This window comes from Ranitomeya variabilis, chromosome 2, assembly GCF_051348905.1.
Source record: "Ranitomeya variabilis isolate aRanVar5 chromosome 2, aRanVar5.hap1, whole genome shotgun sequence".
NCBI classification, from domain to species: Eukaryota; Metazoa; Chordata; class Amphibia; order Anura; family Dendrobatidae; genus Ranitomeya; species Ranitomeya variabilis.
In genome coordinates this window covers 135,150,657-135,158,627 of record NC_135233.1, presented here as the reverse complement: position 1 = coordinate 135,158,627, position 7,971 = coordinate 135,150,657, and positions in this window count along the sequence as shown.

The following is a 7,971-nucleotide window of genomic DNA, read 5'->3' as shown; positions in this document are numbered from 1 at the left end:
AACGTAATAATATTATATGATGTGCAAATGAGTTATACAATGTATTATTTATTAATATGTAATTATTTTATACAATATAATTCTGCAGTTATATATTAATATAGTATACAGTAAATACTGTAACATATTTATATAAGTAGAGATTATATTAATTGTATTTTTATATGTATAGTGAAATAATTAAAATTTACTCCAGTAATAATAATTAGAATTACATTAAATACATTTATTAAATATATACATATGTATAACATATTTAAATTATTTTGTTTCTGAATAAATATGAAATTAATCTTTATCTTTTATTTTTTTCTTAGTGTTTTCATTTCAAAGCAGGAATTGAAAAAAAAAAAAAACCTCTTACATGAATTTATGTCTTTATTTACACAGGAAGTTATAATAACTGCATGATTTTTATATATTTAACACTTAAGAGAAAATAATATATAACTAATAATCTAAAATTTGTGTACTGTAATTTTTTCTGTAACAAAATCTAAAACTTGTTTTTTTTCTCCACTGCATGGTGCATGACATGTGACAACTGTGAGTTAAAAGAAAAAAGGATATATACCCTTGTTTTAGTGTAGGAAGAATTTAGAAAGCTCCTCAGCCTTTGCAAGTCAATGGATTCAGTTGCAGGCTTGTGCCAAATAAAGCTGTAGAACTAATGCTCAAGTTTCTAATGGATGAATATATATATATATATATATATATATATATATATATATATATATATATATATATATATATATATATATATATATATATAGAATGTTCTACAAAGTGCTAGATAATATTTGGGTAATATTCAAAGAAATATTACAATATTACATTTAATAGTTTACAATGCGCATTGATAATTAGGATACAGTAATTTGGGTTAATATACATGTATTCTTATTCTTTGTATGTGAAATATGTAGTTTCAACTTCTATGTGTGTCACAGTCTGAGTGACAGATGACAGATGAGCATATGAGCAGCTGCTAAGAGTGAAGTTAATGTAAGAGTGACTATAGCGTGGAATGTACAGTATGAAAGAGGCCTCATGACTTATGGTATGTTGGAAAAAAAACAACAAAACTTGTGTTTATGGGAAATAAGATTCAGTTAAATTATTAGAATATTAAGATATATTTAAATATTATCTACTCAACATATATTTCTATATTTCTTTAGTAATTATTATTACTTGATTTAGTTAATAGTGAATAAGTGCAATCACACATCAATATGGTTTAATCAAGAAAATCTACATTTAGAATAATTTTTCCAAATTATAATTTTATGATATCTAGTGTTTTTTTTTTAGTTACATTGATGGGTACATATCTTCAAACAAATATATGGCACAAGCTGATATAACAGTTAGAAAATTAGTTATTTTTAATTTTGGTTTTTACAAAATATTTTTTTCATAAAATAATATTTTTTGATATTAAGGGGGAAAAATGTGTTTTTGATCCTGATTACATCATCACATTTCATCAATATCTCTTCTTCACACATTTTAATAAAGAAAATATATTAATAAGGTACTATTGGGTATAATAACTAAGTATTATAAAAGTAATTTTTTTTCTCTAATGAAGGATATTATATGCAAAGCTGCATAATTTTAATATTTTGGTAATCCAAGGTTATGACAAGTATGAAAACATTTAAATGATGAAAATACTAAGGACATGTGTTATTGAGACATAACCTCTGCATTTATCATCAACATATAAGGCCTTATTTTTATTTTTATTCTCATTTTTATTTTTCATTTTTATTTTTTTCTTCATTTTTATTCTTAATTTTTATTTTTTATCTTAAAAGGAAAAAAAAAATCAATATTTAATAAAGTAATGTCTAATACAAAATATTGCTTTATTGAATATAATAATCATATGGTTTCATTATATAAGAAATGTTTCAATTCCGGGTTGAATACAACGATTCTTTCATTCATTCATTTATTCATATATATATTCTTATTTTGGTACATGGCTACACACTCTTACATATTATTGGTCTAATAAATATAGTTTATTAATAAAGTTTTAGTAATAAAATATTTGTTACAAAATAAGACACACTGACATCTATGGGTTAAAAAAGAAATTACACCTATGACATAAAATTGTCCTATCACGTGAAGAATATGGTTAATCATGTATTGTCATTTATTATTATTATTATTATTTTATTTTTCCAAATATGAATTCCATATTAATATTTTGATAATAATTATATGGATATTAGTGATTGCTATGGTACGCTGTGATATTATAAGTTAGGAAAATTACCAGATTTGGTATAGAATAGGGAATGAAGACTTCAATCAAGATACTGAAGTTACGTTAATAAAGACTTTTCATATTTCTAAATTCAATTCATTCTTAAAAGTTGCAAGAAGAAAAGCCGTTATCCAGAAGTTCCACAGGGTAACAATGCTATGATTTCTGAATAATAATAGACTGTGTCAAATACAATTCATGTCACCACTCACAACTACAGCATCCATCACTGACAACTATGAGTACAGTATCTAAACTGCCAATCACGGAGAGGACGATGATCCTATGATGCTAAGATGAACTGTGTTATTACGTTTTTATCATGTTCCAGTGGTTTCCTATCACCTATAAGACTTCCATGAAAGCTGGTGAACAATCAGGTAATTGTCAGGATGCTACAACCCTGACATGTGTCCTGTGCACTAAAGACTGGTTATGGTATTATGATTTGCTGTGCTGACCAAAGACGTCACACCTGTTCCAAGACCAATGCGGATAATATGGAAGGATTCCAGATCCAAGGCGAGCCAATGTAAGTCCAGGTCTCTAAAGGTGACACTGCACAGATATTAAAGCTACATTTCATCTATGAACTTTGTTTTCTTATCAACATTTGAATTTATGGACTTTGATTGACACATGACACACGGTTTCTACAATATCTACATGCTATCATCTATTTCAAGAATTATAATAAAGATTGTTTTAAAAGAACCAAGAAGAAGACATCAAAATGAAGACCAGATGACATCAGATGATGATCAGACCTGAGATGCTTCAAGTAGATATAGGGAAGTATAATTAATTATATATTTTATATGAATATTAGTCACGGCTTACCATAACATGAATTTACATATCATTATATTATTGAGTACGTATAACAATATTATTATTATTATTTATATTATTATTTACTAAATTATTTTGCCAAAGAAGAAGAAAAGAAGAAAGAAGATCTTATTAATATATTTTATTTGAGGGTTCCAATCAATGTCTGTCACCCTCAAAAGAAGGAATTGTTAAATATTAATTATTAATTGAATTTTTCTTATTCTCAATTCTGTACTGAGCACATTGCCTCTCGCTGACAATACAAAAAGCTATTTCTGTGTATGTAGCTCAGAGTATAAGTCAACACCATATAAAGGGGAACACGTGATCTGTGGGACACATTTATAAACGTCTCTTAGGAGGGTGTGGGGGCTTTTTGTCACGTGGGGGCTGTCACCTCCTGCCTTCACCATCATTCTCGATGGACATCAGACAAGTCACACAAGGAAGGAAGGAACAGCTGGTAGCCATAATGATTTCAGACTTCACACAAACAGATGGCTATTACCATTCAGAACTTTGGGAAAGATGAGTAACAAGCGCTGATATTTGCACATGGACAATCTGTAACTATTTCATCTATTTTTATGTTTTGTTGCAATGTGGTTTTTCTGTGGACAATTCAATAAACCACTACATATTTTATGAGAATATCATGACATTTTTCTTTAAGAGTAATGCATCTGGTTAAGTCCTGATTAAATAAATGTGCGAAAATAAGCATATTTAACACCCCTACCTGTCACACCGGTCACTGCCTCACAATAAAAGATGACTCATAGAAACTGCACTTCTTCACATGGATAATCTCATAAATAGCAAGCACTGGCCTGGCAGCACAAAAACAAATGTGCTGCAAAGAGCTGAGCAAGATAAAAAAAAATAATAACCTCAAAACTGTAATCGCATTATCTATTGGTAATATGTACACAATTACATACTTTACTGCATTGTGAAAGCTTCTAGAAACCCATAATCAATGTGCACAATAAGCAGCATTTATGTTTGCAACTTATGATGTGACATTCCTACATCATCAGAAAATCACCTATTACAGTGGGGAAAAAAGTATTTAGTCAGCTACCAATTGTGCAAGTTCTCCCACTTAAAAAGATGAGAAAGGTCTGTAATTGACATCATAGTTAGACCACAACTATGAGAGTCAAAATGAGAAAACAAATCCAGAAAATCTCCTTGTCTGCTTTGGCAAGATTTAGTTTGCAAATTATGGTGGAAAATAAGTATTTGGTCACCTAAAAACATGCAAGACTTCTGGCTCTCACAGACCTGTAACTTCTTCTTTAAGAGGCTCCTCTGTCCTCCACTCATTACCTGTAGTAATGGCACCTGTTTGAACTTATTATCAGTATAAAAGACAACTGTCCACAACCTCGGTTACACTCCAAACTACAATATGGTGAAGACCAAAGAGCCGTCGAAGGACACCAGAAACAAAACTGTAGTCCTGCACCAGGCTGGGAAGACTGAATCTGCAATATGCAAGCAGCTTGATGTGATGAAATCAACTGTGGGAGCAATAATAAGAAAATGGAAGACATATGCAGCGCCCCCACTGCCGCAGGGCCGAGGGGTACCCGGTACCGGGCCTCTGAGTCTCTGCTCTGGGGTGGTTACGGTGGCTAGACCCGGTCCGTGACCCTGCCGAGGGGCGCACAATGATAGATGTAGATGGTGATGTTGCGGTGCAGTGTAGGTTGTAGTAAATAACGAGGACACCAGGTTGCAGTCTCTTCACCTCTTTACTGAAGATCTCTGGGTCCTCAGTCCGGAATCCGGATAACCAGGCTGCGCAAGTCCGGCCGGTCCAATGGCACCTCCAGAGTTCTCTTAGCAGGTGGAAATCTGTGCCTTCCTTCTAGCGCTAGGTGTTGCGGTCCTTCCCTGCTGTGCTTACGGAAAGTCCCCACAACTGTTGTGTCTGTTTCTTAAGTTCCCTCACAACTCGATTAGATGATGTTCTGCTAATCCTCTGTCCCTCCCTGATGTTACGGTTAGGACGGCACCCGTATGACGGGTAGGCTTGGAGCTCTTCCGGGACCCTAGAGTCGCCCCTCTCCACAAGTTGCCCCCCAAGACTGCATAGGTGATTTAGGTGAGACAGCCCGCCTTAGACTGACTGTCCTGCCGTTGGTTTAGAGTATTGCCTGAAGCTGAATATTGTAATACTCCCTCGGCGTTCCGGCCGCCGGTTGTGCGCCTCAGTAGGATGTTGCCTCGGTCTCACAGCACGACTCCTACTGGTATTCTCCTTCTTGCTTTGATCTCGTTTCTCACTCAGCACAATCTATCTCGCTTCCAATCCCTCCTTGGGCACCGCCGCTATGCTGAGCAGGCACGGTTCCATTACGTTCTCTCAAGTTGCCATGCCTCTGTCAGGATCCCACCCCTGACAGGGACCCTACCGAATCTTCTCCCACAACACCCTCTGCCACAAGGTGTTGTCTGGTTCCAACCCAGTCAGCTTTCTGTTCCAACTTCCTGCCTGACCCCCAGTTTTACCAGTATGTGAGGAGTGGCCTAATGAATAGAACCCTTAGCTCCCCCTGGAGGCCTGGCTGTGAAATGTATTGGTGTCTGTGATACCTGGTCAGGTGAACTCCTTCAGTGCCATCAGACGTACCATAGCTCCCCTTAGTGGCAGAGCCACAGTAGTGCAACGACCAGGACTCTGGGGCGCTGCACATACAAAACCACTGATAATCTCCCTCGATCTGGGGCTCCACACAAGATCTCACTCCGTATGGTCAAAATGATCACAAGAACGGTCATCAAAAATCCCAGAACCACACAGGGGGACCTAGTGAATGACCTGCACGGAGCTGGTAGCAAACTGTAGCATACTGTAGCACAGGCTACCATCAGTAACACACTACGTTACCAGAGATCACTCAGATCCTGCAGTGCTAGATGTGTCCCCCTGCTAAAGCCAGTACATGTCCAGGGCTGTCTGAAGTTTACTAGAGAGCATTTGGATTATACAGAAGAGTATTGGGAGAATGTCATATGGTCTGATGAAACCAAAGTAGAACTGTTTGGTAGAAACAAAACTTGTCATGTTTGGAGAAGACAGAATGCTGAGTTGCATCCAAAGAACACCATACCTACTGTGAAGCATGGGGGTGGCAACATCATGCTTTGGGGCTGTTTCTCTGCAAAGGGACCAGGATGACTGATCCGTGTACATGAAAGAATGAAAGGGGCCATGTATCGTGAGATTTTGCATGCAAACCTCCCTCCATCAGCAAGGGCATTGAACATAAAACGTTGATGGGTCTTAAGGCATGATAATGATCCCAAGCAAACCAACAGGGCAACAAAAGCGTGGCTTCGTAAGAAGCATATGAAGGTCCTGGAGTGGCCTAGCTAGTCTCCAGATCTCAACCCCATAGAAAACCTTTGGAGGGAGTTGAAAGTCTGTGTTGCCCAATGACAGGCTCAAAACATAACTGCTCTAGAGGAGATCTGCATGGAAGAATGGGCCAACATACCACCAATAGTGTGTGCCAACCTTGTGAACAGAAAATGTTTGACCACTGTCATTGCCAACAAAGGATATATAACAAAATATTGAGATGAACTTTTGTTAATGACTAAATACGTATTTTCCACCATAATTTGACAAATAAATCTTGCCAAATCAGACAAGGTGATTTTCTAGGTTTGTTTTCTCATTTTGACTCTCATTGTTGTGGTCAACCTATGATATCAATTACAGGCCTCTCTCATCATTTTAAGTGGGAGAACTTGCACAATTGGTGGCTGACTAAATACGTTTTTCCCCCACTGTTTGTATAGTCTTGGAGTTAAATGTATTTTTTTTTATATACATTGTTTTTTCATATCACAAGCTATATTATCTTTTTTTTTTTTTTTTTTTTTTTTTTTTTTAATCTTGCAATTTTCACAGTAGCCACTGGGGCTATTTTAGACTCACACTTCCTGAAAACTTTCCATGACTCACTATCATCGCAGCCAGGATTACAATGACCGTTCACAATATCTGATGTCCCTCTGCTCCACTTCCATTCACAATGACTTTTGCTTAGTCTCTATACAGGTCCTTCTCAAAAAATTAGCATATAGTGTTAAATGTCATTATTTACCATAATGTAATGATTACAATTAAACTTTCATATATTATAGATTCATTATCCACCAACTGAAATTTGTCAGGTCTTTTATTGTTTTAATACTGATGATTTTGGCATACAACTCCTGATAACCCAAAAAACCTGTCTCAATAAATTAGCATATCAAGAAAAGGTTCTCTAAACGACCTATTACCCTAATCTTATGAATCAACTAATTAACTCTAAACACATGCAAAAGATACCTGAGGCTTTTAAAAACTCCCTGCCTGGTTCATTACTCAAAACCCCCATCATGGGTAAGACTAGCGACCTGACAGATGTCAAGAAGGCCATCATTGACACCCTCAAGCAAGAGGATAAGACCCAGAAAGAAATTTCTCAACAAATAGGCTGTTCCCAGAGTGCTGTATCAAGGCACCTCAATGGTAAGTCTGTTGGAAGGAAACAATGTGGCAGAAAACGCTGTACAACGAGAAGAGGTGACCGGACCCTGAGGAAGATTGTGGAGAAGGACCGATTCCAGACCTTGGGGAACCTGAGGAAGCAGTGGACTGAGTCTGGTGTGGAAACATCCAGAGCCACCGTGCACAGGCGTGTGCAGGAAATGGGCTACAGGTGCCGCATTCCCCAGGTAAAGCCACTTTTGAACCATAAACAGCGGCAGAAGCGCCTGACCTGGGCTACAGAGAAGCAGCACTGGACTGTTGCTAAGTGGTCCCAAGTACTTTTTTCTGATGAAAG